The sequence below is a fragment of the Nicotiana tabacum genome, chromosome 17 (assembly GCF_000715075.1).
Source record: "Nicotiana tabacum cultivar K326 chromosome 17, ASM71507v2, whole genome shotgun sequence".
Taxonomy (NCBI): Eukaryota; Viridiplantae; Streptophyta; class Magnoliopsida; order Solanales; family Solanaceae; genus Nicotiana; species Nicotiana tabacum.
In genome coordinates this window covers 120,585,574-120,598,811 of record NC_134096.1, presented here as the reverse complement: position 1 = coordinate 120,598,811, position 13,238 = coordinate 120,585,574, and the positions used below count along the sequence as shown (strand labels likewise).

Here is a 13,238-nt window from a genome sequence, read left to right as displayed (position 1 = left end):
GATATCCTTAAATTTGCAATCATCAGAACTGAAAACCATTAAACTACTAACATGCATTAGTAGTTACTTGATTCTCTTCTGGAGAGCTCATATAAGTTGGGTAACTATCTGAGGTGTTACCAAGTTCTAGGTGATAAATAATTTTGAAATTTGACTAACTAACCAGATAGACTATAGGATATGGTACCAAGGTTGTGGATGCCCTGTTTCTTTGATTCCACAATCAACTGTCTCACTGTCTTTCCTCCATTTATCATCCCGTCCGTAGTTCCTGGCTAATATGCCTCTGATTTTGTTCATGTAAAAACTGCATATAGAAGCAACATGGTCTTTGGTTTTGATAATGGTCTGGTGGAAAACGAAAAAGCTAAATTTATATAACAAAATCTTGAGTTCGTTACTTCCTAAGACTTTGTGGTGAAAGTTGGGGATATACTAAGTACTACTATTAGGTTGTATTGTTCGACATTTACATGTTTATGCTTCACTGACTATCAACACCTCAACAATTTGAATTTTTGCATTATTGCTCTTTCCATATCTTTCATTCTCCAGAATAATGATAAAAAGTTCTGTAACAAAACTAGTTCCCATATTTCTTGATTTGTTTACTAAAGAAAATAACGTAATCTCATAAAACAAATATGACATGCCATTCATGAAAATGTTTTCTTTCCTGTTGAGTAAAGGGCAAACTGCTGTGATGGCCTTTCTCTTTCTCTTTTTCTCTCTTTTTTTCTTTCTTTCTTCTTTTGGTTCCTTTTCCTAATACATTTAAGGTCAAAACAGAAGTGATTGTTACTTACAAATAGGACAACATAGTGATCAAGTCCTCCATCCCAAAATCAGAAAACTTTGCCAATAAAGGAGCTTCTTTAGTGCCTACAGTTCCAAAACTATGTTCGAAAATTATGGAACGAAAACTTGTGAGATAGTTGCAAATGAAAGGTTTATTGTAAGATATCATTTGAGGACATCAAACAACGTGCCTGATCCACCTTTATTATCACAATCAGTCTATCATACGTAACTTGCCGGGCTTTCCGAAGAATTCAATCATCAAGTAAAAATGATAAAAAATTTGAGTTACCTTAATATAACCACAGCGTTAGTACTATAAATACCATAGTCACTCTAAGCATTTCATCCACAACATTCAAATAGAGACATATTAGATTCAACACAAAAATTCAGCTAGTGAAAGATGGCTTTAATATCCAGTTGGAAGCTGAGCTTGCTTTTGTAGCTCTACTAGTGTTAGGAATGTGGGCTTCTCAAACCACATCTCGTGACTTGAACGAAGCATCAATGGTCCAGAAACACGATCACTGGATGGCTCGCTTTGGACGTGTGTACAGAGATGATGCAGAGAAAGCAAAGAGGTTCAAAATATTCAAGGACAATTTTGAATACATTGAGTCAGTCAATAAGGCTGGAATTAGGCCTTATAAGTTGGGCATCAACGAATTTGTAGATTTGACAAATGAGGAATTTAAAGCGACTCACAATGGATACAAAATGTCTTCTCATCAAAAGTCATCAAAAACCATATCATTCAAGTATGAAAATGTGACTGCTCCCGCTACCATGGATTGGAGAAAGAAGGGTGCCGTTACTGGAGTTAAGGACCAAGGGCAGTGCGGTAAGTCAAGTTATTTGGTCATGCTAGTAATAGTATTTTCTTTAATGAATATGCTACAGAAGAAAATCTTATTAAACTGATAATGTAGGCTGTTGTTGAGCATTTTCTGTTGTTGCTGCTACTGAGGGATCAACAAGATCAAAATAGGTAAGTTAATATCTTTGTCTGAGCAAATGTAACGACTCAACCGGTCGTTTTGAGTATTACAACCCTATTTCCCCATTTACTGCTCAATTTTTACTTTACAGTTATTATATGACTTGCCGGGGTAATTGGTTCGGGTCCGGTGAGGTCTTGGAATGAATGAGAGCACTTAGTTCCAAAGTTTAAAACTTAAGTTGAAAATGTTGGTTGGATGTCGACCTATGTGTAAATGACCGCGGAATAAAATTTTGATGATTCCAATAGTTCTGTATGATGATTTTGGACTTAGGAGCGTGTCCGGAAAATTATTTGAAAGTCCGTAGTTGAATTAGGCTTGAAATGGCTAAAATAGAAATTTAAGTTTGGAAGTTTGACCGGGGAGTTGACTTTTTGATATCGGAATCGGAATCCAGTTCTGAAAATTTTTATAGCTCTGTTATGTCATTTATGACTTGTGTGCAAAATTTGAGGTCAATCGGACTTGATTTGATAGGTTTCGGCATCGAATGTAGAAGTTGGAATTCGTTAGTTTTCGTTAAGCTTGAATTGAGTGTGATTTGTGATTTTAGCATTGTTTGATGTGATTTGAGGGTTCAACTAAGTTCGTATGATGTTTTAGGACTTGTTGGTATATTTGATTGAGGTTCCGGGGGCCTCATGTGGGGTTTCGGATGGTTAACATATCGAAATTTAGACTTAAATAGCTGCTAGAATTTTTCTGATGCATGTACCTAGTTTCCTTATACGCGATCGCATTAACTTATCCGCGATCGCGTAGGCTTGTTTGAGGCAGTGATGATTTGGTTCTTTGCGATTGCGTGAAGAGGGCTGCGACCGCGTAGCTGTGGGAGTTTGTGATTCACGAACGCGTGAAGAAGGTCGTGTTCGCGTAGAATAAGTGGAGGTCACGCATTTGTGCTTCGCGATCGTGTGGGCGAGTCCGCGATCGCGTAGGCCTGTGAGGTTGAGTTTTGCGATCGCGTGGACAGGTCCGCGATCGCGTAAGGTTAATGTGGGCAGTGGGAGAATTGTGCTTCGCGATCGCGTGGACAAGTCCGCGATCGCGTAGAGCAAATGACTGGACAGAAACTTTAAGTTCCATTTTCCATTTTTGACGAATTGGAGCTCGGAAAGAGGTAATTTTTGGGAGATTTTCAATGAAAACAACGGGGTAAGTGTTCTTAACTCAATATTAGTTAAATTACCCAAATCCATGATTATTTTTAACATTTAATGAGTGAATTAAGTTGGAAAATTTAGAAAACCCTCTTGGTTTAATTTAAAGGTTTGAGGGTCGAGATGATGTCCGAATTTGGTAAAATTTATATAGTTGGACTCGTGATTGAAAGGGCGGTCCGAGACGTGGCCCCCACGGGCGATTTTTGGGTGAAATTTTGAATTTTATTGGAAAATTAGTATTTTCATATGGATTTAATTCCTATAATTTGTATTGACTGAATCGAATGATTTGAGACTAGATTCGAGGCGTTCAGATGTCAATTTGCGAGGTAAGGGCATAACAGAGTAAGAAATTACACAGTTTGAGGTAAGTAACACTTCTAAACTTGATTCTTAGGATATGAATCCCCAAATTTGGTGTTATATAAATTGTTTAGAAGTGACGCACATGATATGTGACGAGCGTTTGGACGTGCACCATAGAAATTGTGACTTGAATAAATCATGTGAAGTTGTAAAATTAAAGAATCATGTTATTATTCGCATATTTTTCACGTGTTAGGAAATTGAGCTGAGACTCGTATTAAAGATCATGATTAGGCTACGTGCCGATATTTTGGGACCCATAGGATCTTGTTGCTGTTGGATTTAATTGTTTTTAAAAGAAAATATATATTTCATACTCAGTCATGTTCATCCATTGTGAGGGTATTTATGGGCTCGGGAACGGGGCTACTCGCCTGCAGCAGGCCTTATAGTCTTTATCATTATATGGATAGGGGCTGCCCGCCTATAGGAGGCCATATCGACTTTATATCACGCTTGGGCTGAAGGAGCCCCTCCGGAGTCTGCACCCCCCATAGTGAGCGTAGATGATTTATATATGGGATGGACTTCCCAGGGCATGGACTTGCCTTACTTATTTATATTTATAATGAATTTCCCAGGACATGGATCTTATCCGAATCATTTACATTTGGGGATAAATTACCCCAAGGTTGGATTGGCCTTATACGGTACTGAATGACTGACTGTCAGTCAATGTATATATATGCGGGATGGAATATCCCTGGGCTGGATTGGCCATAAACAGTATCGAGTGACCGAATTATTTGTGATCGTGAGTACACAAGGTTCTCCAATGAGATGTCATATCCATGATATCATGCAATATTGATCTATCTTACTTGTACTGAGTTGTACTGTCGAACTTGAAAGCATGCCTACATTTCTGTACCGTTATTTATATACTGGACTGTACCTGCTGAGCTCGTCACTACTTTCAGCCCAAAGGTTAGTCTTGTTTCTTATTGAGTTGGTTGTACTCATACTACACTCTGCATCTTGTGTGCAGATTCAGGTGATTTCGGACACGTCGACTGCTAGTTTTCCAGAGTGCTATCAATTGGAGACTATCAAGGTAGCTGCCTGGCATCCGCTGACCTTGACTCTCTTTCTTTCAGTTATTGTACTGTTCTATACTTTCAGACAGTGTTTTTATCTATAAGGCTTTGTATTCATTTAGATGCTCATGTACTCAGTAACACGGGGTTTTGGGAGTATTTTATATCTGTAATGGTGAGGTTTTCTATTGAATTCAGTATTATATTTTCAAACTTAAAAGATATAGTATTTTATTGGGGTTGTCGGCTTGCCTAGTATTGATATAGGTGCCATCACGACAAGTGAGATTTTGGGTCGTGACAAGTTGGTATCAAAGCCTAGGTTACATAGGTCTCACGAGTCATGAGCGTGTTTAATAGTCTTGAGGATCGGTACAGAGATATTTGTACTTATCTTCGAGAGACTGCCAAACCCTTAGGAAAAAAAAATTCACTTTTTTTGTATTCTGTCGTGCGAAATTGTTGATTTCGGATACTAAATTTCTTTTATTCTATTCTTTCACAGATGGTGAGGACACGTACTACCTAATTGGACGGTCAACCACCAGTTAGGGCCGTGAGAGGCCGGGGCTGAGGTAGAGGTCGAGGTGTAGCTCGTACAGCAGTTGGAGCAGCACCACCAGTTTCTCCAGCTCAGGAGTAGATTCCAGACATAGCTGAGCCGACATGACCAGCTCAGGTACCAGCTGTGCCCATTGTGATTCCAGGCCTTCAGGAGGCTTTGGCCTAGATATTGACAGTTTGCATTGGCCTTGCTCAGGTGCTTTCGTCTCAGGCTGCATCTGCCACTTCTCAGGCCGGTGGAGGTACTCATACCCCTATAGCCCGTACTCTAGAGCAGGTAGTGCAGGGACTTCAGATACCGGGGCCACCACCATTCCAGCCGGTTGCAGCTGCTCAGGCCCCGGTAGTTCCCGTTATGGCTGATGATGAGTAGAGGAGACTTCAGAGATTTGGGAGTCTTCGACCTCCATCATTTAGCGGTTCTGAGTCAGAGGATGCTCAGGGTTTTCTGGATAAATACCAGCGGATGCTTCAGACAGCGGGTATTCTGGAGACTAGTGGGGTCTCGTTCACTACTTTTCAATTTTCTGGAGCTGCTTTCCGATGGTGGGAGACTTATGAGAGGAGCAGACCAGTTGGTACAACACCACTTTCATGCCATGAGTTCTCCGTATTATTTATGGAGAAGTTTGTGCCACAGACCCGCAGAGAGGAACTACGTAGGCAGTTCGAGTATTTATGTCAGGAGGACATGTCCGTGACTCAGTATGAGATGCGGTTTTCAGAGTTGGCTCGTTTAGTTGGTTCAGACTGAGAGAGAGAGAGAGTATCAGGAGGTTCATTAATGGCCTCAACTAGCAGTTCCGTTTTGTTATGACTTTGGGGAATGTATAACAGGTGCTAGATTCGAGGAGGTGTTTGACAGTGCTCGATGGCTAGAGATGGTCCGTACTCAGGAGCATGAGGAGAGGGAGGCCAAGAGGTCTCGTGGTTCGGGTAATTCAAACGGTGTTCCTTCTGGGGACAGCCCTATCACATCAGGGGTCGTCCTTATAGGCCCGCTCAGATGGCTCGTTCAGCCCATTGTGGCACATCAGCTAGCCATGGTTCATATAGTGCTTGACTCAGTCTTCTCTTGGTGCACTTCTAGCTCAGAGTTCATCTCTTGCACTATCAGTTCAGGATTCATCTGTACCAGGTTCTTCTGGTCCTCGAGGTCTACCTCAGAACTCGCCACCATTTTTCGAGCGGGATTGCTATGAGTGTGGAGAGCTGGGTCACATGAGGAAATATTTTCCCCGCCTTTTGTGAGGTCCAGTTTAGCAAATGAGTCAGGCTACGACTTCTGCACCAGTTGCTCCACCACCTGGCCAGCCAGCTCGGGGTGGGGCTTAGTCAGCTAGGGGTTGCCTAAGAGGGGGAGGCCAATCAGGTGATGGTCAGGCCTGATTATATGCTTTTCCTTCCAGGCCAGATGTTGTTGCTTCAGATGCAGTGATCACAGTTATTGTCTCAGTGTGCCACAAAGAAGCTTCTATATTATGTGACCCTAGTTCCACATATTCGTATGTTTCATCATGTTTTGTTCATTATCTCGATATTCCCGTGAGTCCTTAGTTTCACATGTTCGTGTATCTACGCAGGTGGACGATACCATTATTATGGACCATGTATATCGGTCATGTGTGGTAACTATTCGAGGACTGGAGACCAGAGTTGATCTTTTATTGCTTAGTATGGTCGATTTCGATGTTATCTTGGGTATGGATTGGTTGTCTTCATGTCATGCTATTTTGGACTATCATGCAAAAACGGTGACGTTGGTGATACTGTGATTGCCGAAGGTCGAGTGGAGAGGTTCTCCAAGTTATGTTCCCAGCAGGGTAATTTCTTACTTGAAGGCTCAACATATAGTTGGGAAGGGGTGTTTGTCATATTTGGCCTTTGTGAGAGATGTTGATGCAGACACTCCTACTATTGATTCTGTACCGGTAGTGCGGGATTTTCTGGATGTATTCCCTGCAGAGCTACCCGGTATGCCACCCGACATGGATATTGATTTCGGTATTGACTTGGTGTGGGGCACTCAGCCCATTTCTATCCCTTCGTATCATATGACACCAGCTGAATTGAAAGAATTGAAAGAATTGAAAGAGCAACTTCAAGAACTCCTTGATAAGGGGTTATTAGGCCTAGTGTGTCACCTTGGGGTACACCAGTTCTGTTTGTGAAAAATAAAGATGGTACTATGCGGATGTTCATCGACTACATGCAGTTGAACAAAGTTACAATCAAGAATAAGTATCCTTTGCCACGTATTGATGATTTATTTGACCAACTTCAGGGAGCGAGGGTATTCTCAAAAATTGATTTGAGGTCTAGGTATCACCAGTTAAAAATTTGGGATTCGGATATTCTAAAGATGACATTCAGGACACGTTATGGTCACTATGAATTTCTCGTGATGTCTTTTGGGCTGACCAACACCCCAGCAACATTTATGCACTTGGTAAATAGTGTATTCCAGCCGTATCTTGATTTGTTTGTTGAGGTATTTATTGATGATATCCTGGTGTACTCACGTAGCTAGGAGGAACACGCACAATATTTGAGTATTGTACTACCGAGACTGAGGGAGGAGAACCTTTATGCCAAATTCTCCAAGTGTGAGTTCTGGCTTAGTTCGGTAGCATTCTTGGGACATATAGTGTCCAGTGAAGGAATTAAGGTGGATCCAAAGAAAATAGAGGCAGTTCAGAGTTGGCACAGGCCATCTTCAGCTACTGAGATTCAGAGTTTTCTTTATTATCTTCACTTTGTGGAGGGCTTCTCGTCTATTGCATCTCCCTTGACTAAATTGACCCAAAAGGGTGCTCCATTCAGGTGGTCGGATGAGTATGAAGAGAGCTTTCAGAAGCTCAAGACTGCCTTGACCACAACCCTAGTTCTAGTTTTACTTTCAGCTTCAAGTTCTTATACAGTGTATTGTGATGCTTATCAGATTGGTATTGGGTGTGTCTTAATGCAGGAGGGTAGAGTGATTGCTTATGCTTCGTTCCAGTTGAAGCCACATGAAAAGAACTACCCTGTCCATGATTTAGAATTGGCAGCCATTGTTCATGCATTGAAAATTTGGAGGCACTATCTCTATGGTGTGTCTTGTGAGGTATTTACAGATCATCGGAGTCTTCAGCACTTATTCAAACAGAAGGATCTAAATTTGAGGCAGCGGAGATGGTTGGAGCTGCTAAAGGACTATGATATCACTATTCTGTATCATCCCGAGAAGGCCAATGTGGTGGCTGATATCTTGAGTAGGAAGGCGGTAAGTATGGGCAGCCTTGCATTCATTCCTATTGGTGAAAGGCCTTTTGCGGTTGATGTTCAGACCTTGGCTAATCAGTTCGTAAGATTAGATATTTTAGAGCCTAGTCGGGTTCTAGCCTGTGTGATTTCACGGTCTTCCTTATATGACCGCATCAGAGAGCGTCAGTATGATGATCCCCATTTGCTTGTCTTGAAGGACACAGTTGAGCACAGTGATTCCAAAGATGTTACTATTGAAGATGATGGGATGTTGAGGATGCAAGGTCGTATTTGTGTGCCAAATATAGACGGGCTGCATGAATTGATTCTTGAAGAAGCCCACAGTTCGCGGTATTCCATTCATCCGGGTACCGCAAAGATGTATCAAGACTTGAGACAACACTATTGGTGGAGAAAAATGAAGAAAGATATAGTTGGGTTTATAGCTTGGTGTTTAAATTGTCAACAGGTGAAATACGGGTATCAGAGACCAGGCGGATTGCTTCAGAAACTTGAAATTCCAGAATGGAAGTGGGAACGTATTACCATGGACTTCGTAGTTGGGCTCCCACGGACTTTGAGGAAGTTTGATGCTGTTTGGGTGATTGTAGATCGGTTGACCAAGTCCGCGCATTTTATTCTAGTCGGTACTACTTCTTCTTCAGAGCGGTTGGCTGGGATTTATATCCGTGAGATTGTTCGCCTTCACGGTGTGCCAGTGTCCATCATTTCTGATCTGGGCACTCGGTTTACATCACAGTTTTGGAGGGCAGTACAACGAGAGTTAGGCACACAGGTACAATTGAGTACAATATTTCACCCTCAGACGGACGGACAGTCGGAGCGCACTATTCAGATATTGGAAGATATTCTACGTGCTTGTGTTATAGATTTTGGGAGTTCTTGGGATCAGTTTTTGTCACTGGCAGAGTTTGCCTATAATAACAGCTACCAATCGAGCATTCAGATGGCTCCGTATGAGGCTTTATATGGGTGACGATGTCGGTCTCCGGTGGGTTGGTTTGAGCCGGGTGAGGCTAGGCTATTGGGTACTGATTTGGTTCAGAATGCTTTGGAGAAGGTTAAATTGATTCAGGATCGTCTTCACACGGCACAGTCTAGACATAAGAGTTTTGCCGACCTCAAGGTTCGTGATGTTGCTTACATGGTAGGAGAGAAGGTACTACTCCGAGTTTCTCCTATGAATGGTGTTATGAGATTTGGGAATAAGGGAAAGTTGAGTCCCAGGTATATTGGGCCTTTTGAAATACTTAAGAAGATTATAGAGGTGGCTTATGAACTTGCATTGCCGCCTAATCTATCGGGTGTTCATCCAGTATTTCATGTATCAATACTCCGAAAGTATGTCGTAGATGAGTCTCATGTTTTGGATTTCAGCACAGTGTTGTTGGATGGTAATTTGACTTATGATGTGGAGTCGGTGGCCATTGTAGACCGGCAGGTTCAAAAGTTGAGATCAAAGAACATAGATTCAGTGAAAGTATAGTGGAGAGGCCAACCAGTCGGAGAAGCTACTTGGGAGACTAAGCGGGAGATGCAGAGCAAATATCCATACCTATTTGAGGCTCCATGTATAATTCTAAACCCGTTCGAGGACGAACGTTTGTTTAAGATGGGGAGAATGTAACCACCCGGCCGGTCATTTTGAGTATTACAGCCCAATTTCCTCATTTACTCCTCAATTTGTACTTTACAGTTGTTATATGACTTGCTGGGGTAATTTGTTCGGGTCTGGTAAGGTCTTGGAATGAATGAGAACACTTAGTTCCAAAGTTTAAAACTTAAGTTGAAAAGGTTGGCTGGATGCCGACCTATGTGTAAATGACCCCGAAATAAAGTTTTGATAATTCCAATAGCTCCGTATGGTATTTTAGAATTAGGAGTGCGTCCATAAAATTATTTGGAAGTCCGTAGTTGAATTGGGCTTGAAATAGCTAAAATAAAAATTTAAGTTTGCAAGTTTGACCGGGAGTTGACTTTTTGATATCGAAGTCAGAATCCAGTTTTGAAAATTTTAATAGCTCCCTTATGTCATTTATGACTTGTGTGCAAAATTTGAAGTCAATCAGACTTGATTTGATAGGTTTCGACATTGAATGTAGAAGTTAGAATTCGTTAGTTTACGTTAAGCTTGAATTGGGGTGTGATTTGTGATTTTAGCATTGTTTGATGTGATTTGAGATTTCGACTAAGTTCGTATGATGTTTTAGGACTTGCTGGTGTATTTGGTTGATGTCTCGGGGGCCTCGGGTGAGTTTCGGATGGTTAACAAATCGAAATTTGGACTTAAACAATTGCTGTAATACTTCTGATGCCTGTACCTGGTTTCCATATACGCGATCACATTAACTTGTCCGCGATCGCGTAGACTTGTTTGAGGCAGTGATGATTTGGTTCTTCGTGATCGCGTGAAGAGGATTGCGATCGCGTAGCTGTGGGAGTTTGTGATTCGCGAACATGTGAAGAAAGTCGCGTTCGCGTAGAGTAAGTGGAGCAGAAGTGGAGGTCACGCGTTTGTACTTCACGATCGCGTGGGCGAGTCCGCGATCGCGTAGGCCTGTGAGGTTGAGCTTCGCGATCGCGTGGACAAGTCCGCGATTGTGTAAGGTTAATGTGGGCAGTGGGAGAATTGTGCTTCTCGATCGCGTGGACAAGTCTGCGATCGCGTAGAGCAAATGACTGGACATAAACGTTAAGTTCTAAAAGACGAATTGGAGCTCGGAAAGAGGCGATTTTTGGGAGATTTTCAAGGAAAACAACGGGATAAGTGTTTTTAACTCAATATTGGTCAAATTATCCGAATCCATAGATATTTTTAATATTTAATGGGTGAATTAAGTTGGACAATTTAGAAAACCCTCTTAGTTTAATTTGAAGATTTGAGGGTCGAGATGATATCAGAATTTGGTAAAATTTGTATGGTTGGACTCGTGATTGAAAGGGTATTCATATTTTGTAACTTTTGTCGGGTTCCGAGACGTGGGCCTCATGAGCGATTTTTGGGTGAAATTTTGGATTTTGTTGGAAAATTAGTATTTTCATATGGAATTAATTCCTATAATTTGTATTGACTTAATCGAATTATTTGTGACTAGATTCGAGGTGTTCGGAGGCTAATTCGCGAGACAAGGGGATAACGGAGTAAGAAATTACATGATTTGAGGTAAGTAACACTTCTAAACTTGATTTTGATGTATGAATCCCCAAATTTGGTATTATATAAATTATTTAGAGGTGACACACATGATAGGTGACGAGCGTGTCGACGTACACCATAGAAATTGTGACTTGAATAAATCCTGTGAAGTTGTAAAATTAAAGAATTATGCTTCACGTGTTAGGAAATTGACCTGAGACTCATATTAAAGATCATGATTAGGCTACGTGCCGATATTTTGGGGGGACCCACAGGGTCTTGTTGCTATTGAATTTAATTGTTGTAAAAAGAAAATGTATATTTCATACTCAGTTATGTTCATCCATTGTGAGGATATTTATGGGATCAGAGCTGCCCGCCTGCAGTAGGCCATATTGGCTTTATATATATTATTATTATATAGAACGGGGCTACTCTCCTGCAGCAGGCCTTATAGTTTTTATCATTATATGGATCGGGGTTGCCCGCCTGCAGGAGGCCATATCGACTTTATATCACGCTTGGGCTGAAGGAGCCCCTCCGGAGTCTGCACCCCCCACAGTGAGCGTAGATGATTTATATATGGGATGGACTTCCCAGGGCATGGACTTGCCTTATTTATATTTATGATGAATTTCCCAGGACATGGATCTTGTCCGAATCATTTACATTTGGGGATAAATTACCCCAAGGCTGGATTGGCCTTATACGATACTGAGTGACTGACTGTCAATCAATGTATATATATACGAGATGGAATATCCCTGGGCTGGATTGGCCATAAACAGTACCGAGTGACCGAATGATTTGTGATTGTGAGTACACGAGGTTTTCCACTGAGATGTCATATCCCTCATATCATACAGTATTGATCTACTTACTTGTACTGAGTTGTACTGTCGAACTTGAAAGCATGCCTACATTTCTGTACCATTATTTATATACTGGACTGTACCTGTTGAGCTCGTCACTACTTTCAGCCCAAAGGTTAGTCTTGTTTCTTATTGAGTTGGTTGTACTCATACTACACTCTGCACCTCGTGTGCAGATCCAGGTGCTTTCGGACATGGTGTCTGCTAGTTTTACAGAGTGCTATCAATTGGAGACTATCAAGGTAGCTGTCTGGCGTCCGTTGACCTTGACTCTCTTTCTTTCAGTTATTGTACTGTTCTATACTTTCAGACAGTGTATTTATTTGTCAGGCTTTGTATTCATTTAGATGCTTATGTACTTAGTGACACGGTATTTTGGGAGTGTTTTGTATATGTAATGGTGAGGTTTTCTATTGAATTCAATATTATGTTTTCAAACTTAAAAGATATAGCATTTTATTGGGGTTGTCGGCTTGTCTAGTGTTAAGATAGGCGTCATCACGACATGTGAGAATTTGGGTCGTGATAGAACTCGTGGATTGCGACACAAGTTCTGATATGGGATGTGAGGGAGGTCTTATGGATGATGCTTTTGCGTTCATAATCAAGAACCATGGGCTTACTACAGTATCAGGTTATCCATACGAGGGAACTGATAGAACTTGCAAAACTGGAAAGGAATCCAACCATGCTGTTAAGATTACTGGTTATGAAGATGTCCGAGCTGACAGTGAATCTGCTCTGTTGAGTGCTGTAGCTAACCAATCCGTATTCGTTGCCATTGATGCTAGTGGATCAAATTTTCAATTCTATTCTAGCGGTGTTTTTACCGAAGAATGTGGAACTGAATTAGATCATGGTGTTACAACAATCGGATATGGGAAAACTAGTGATGGAACAAAGTATTGGTTAGTGAAGAACTCGTGGGGACTAGTTGGGGAGAGAACGACTACATTAGAATGCAAAGAGGCATTAATGCTGCAGAAGGAATTTGTGGAATTGCTATGCAAGCTTCTTATCCAACTGCTTAA

General features: G+C 41.4%; 1 pseudogene; it reads left to right on the top strand.

Moving 5' to 3' along the window:
- Nucleotides 1-1,208: 1,208 nt before the first annotated feature.
- Nucleotides 1,209-13,238, top strand: LOC107814682 (senescence-specific cysteine protease SAG39-like; annotated as a pseudogene).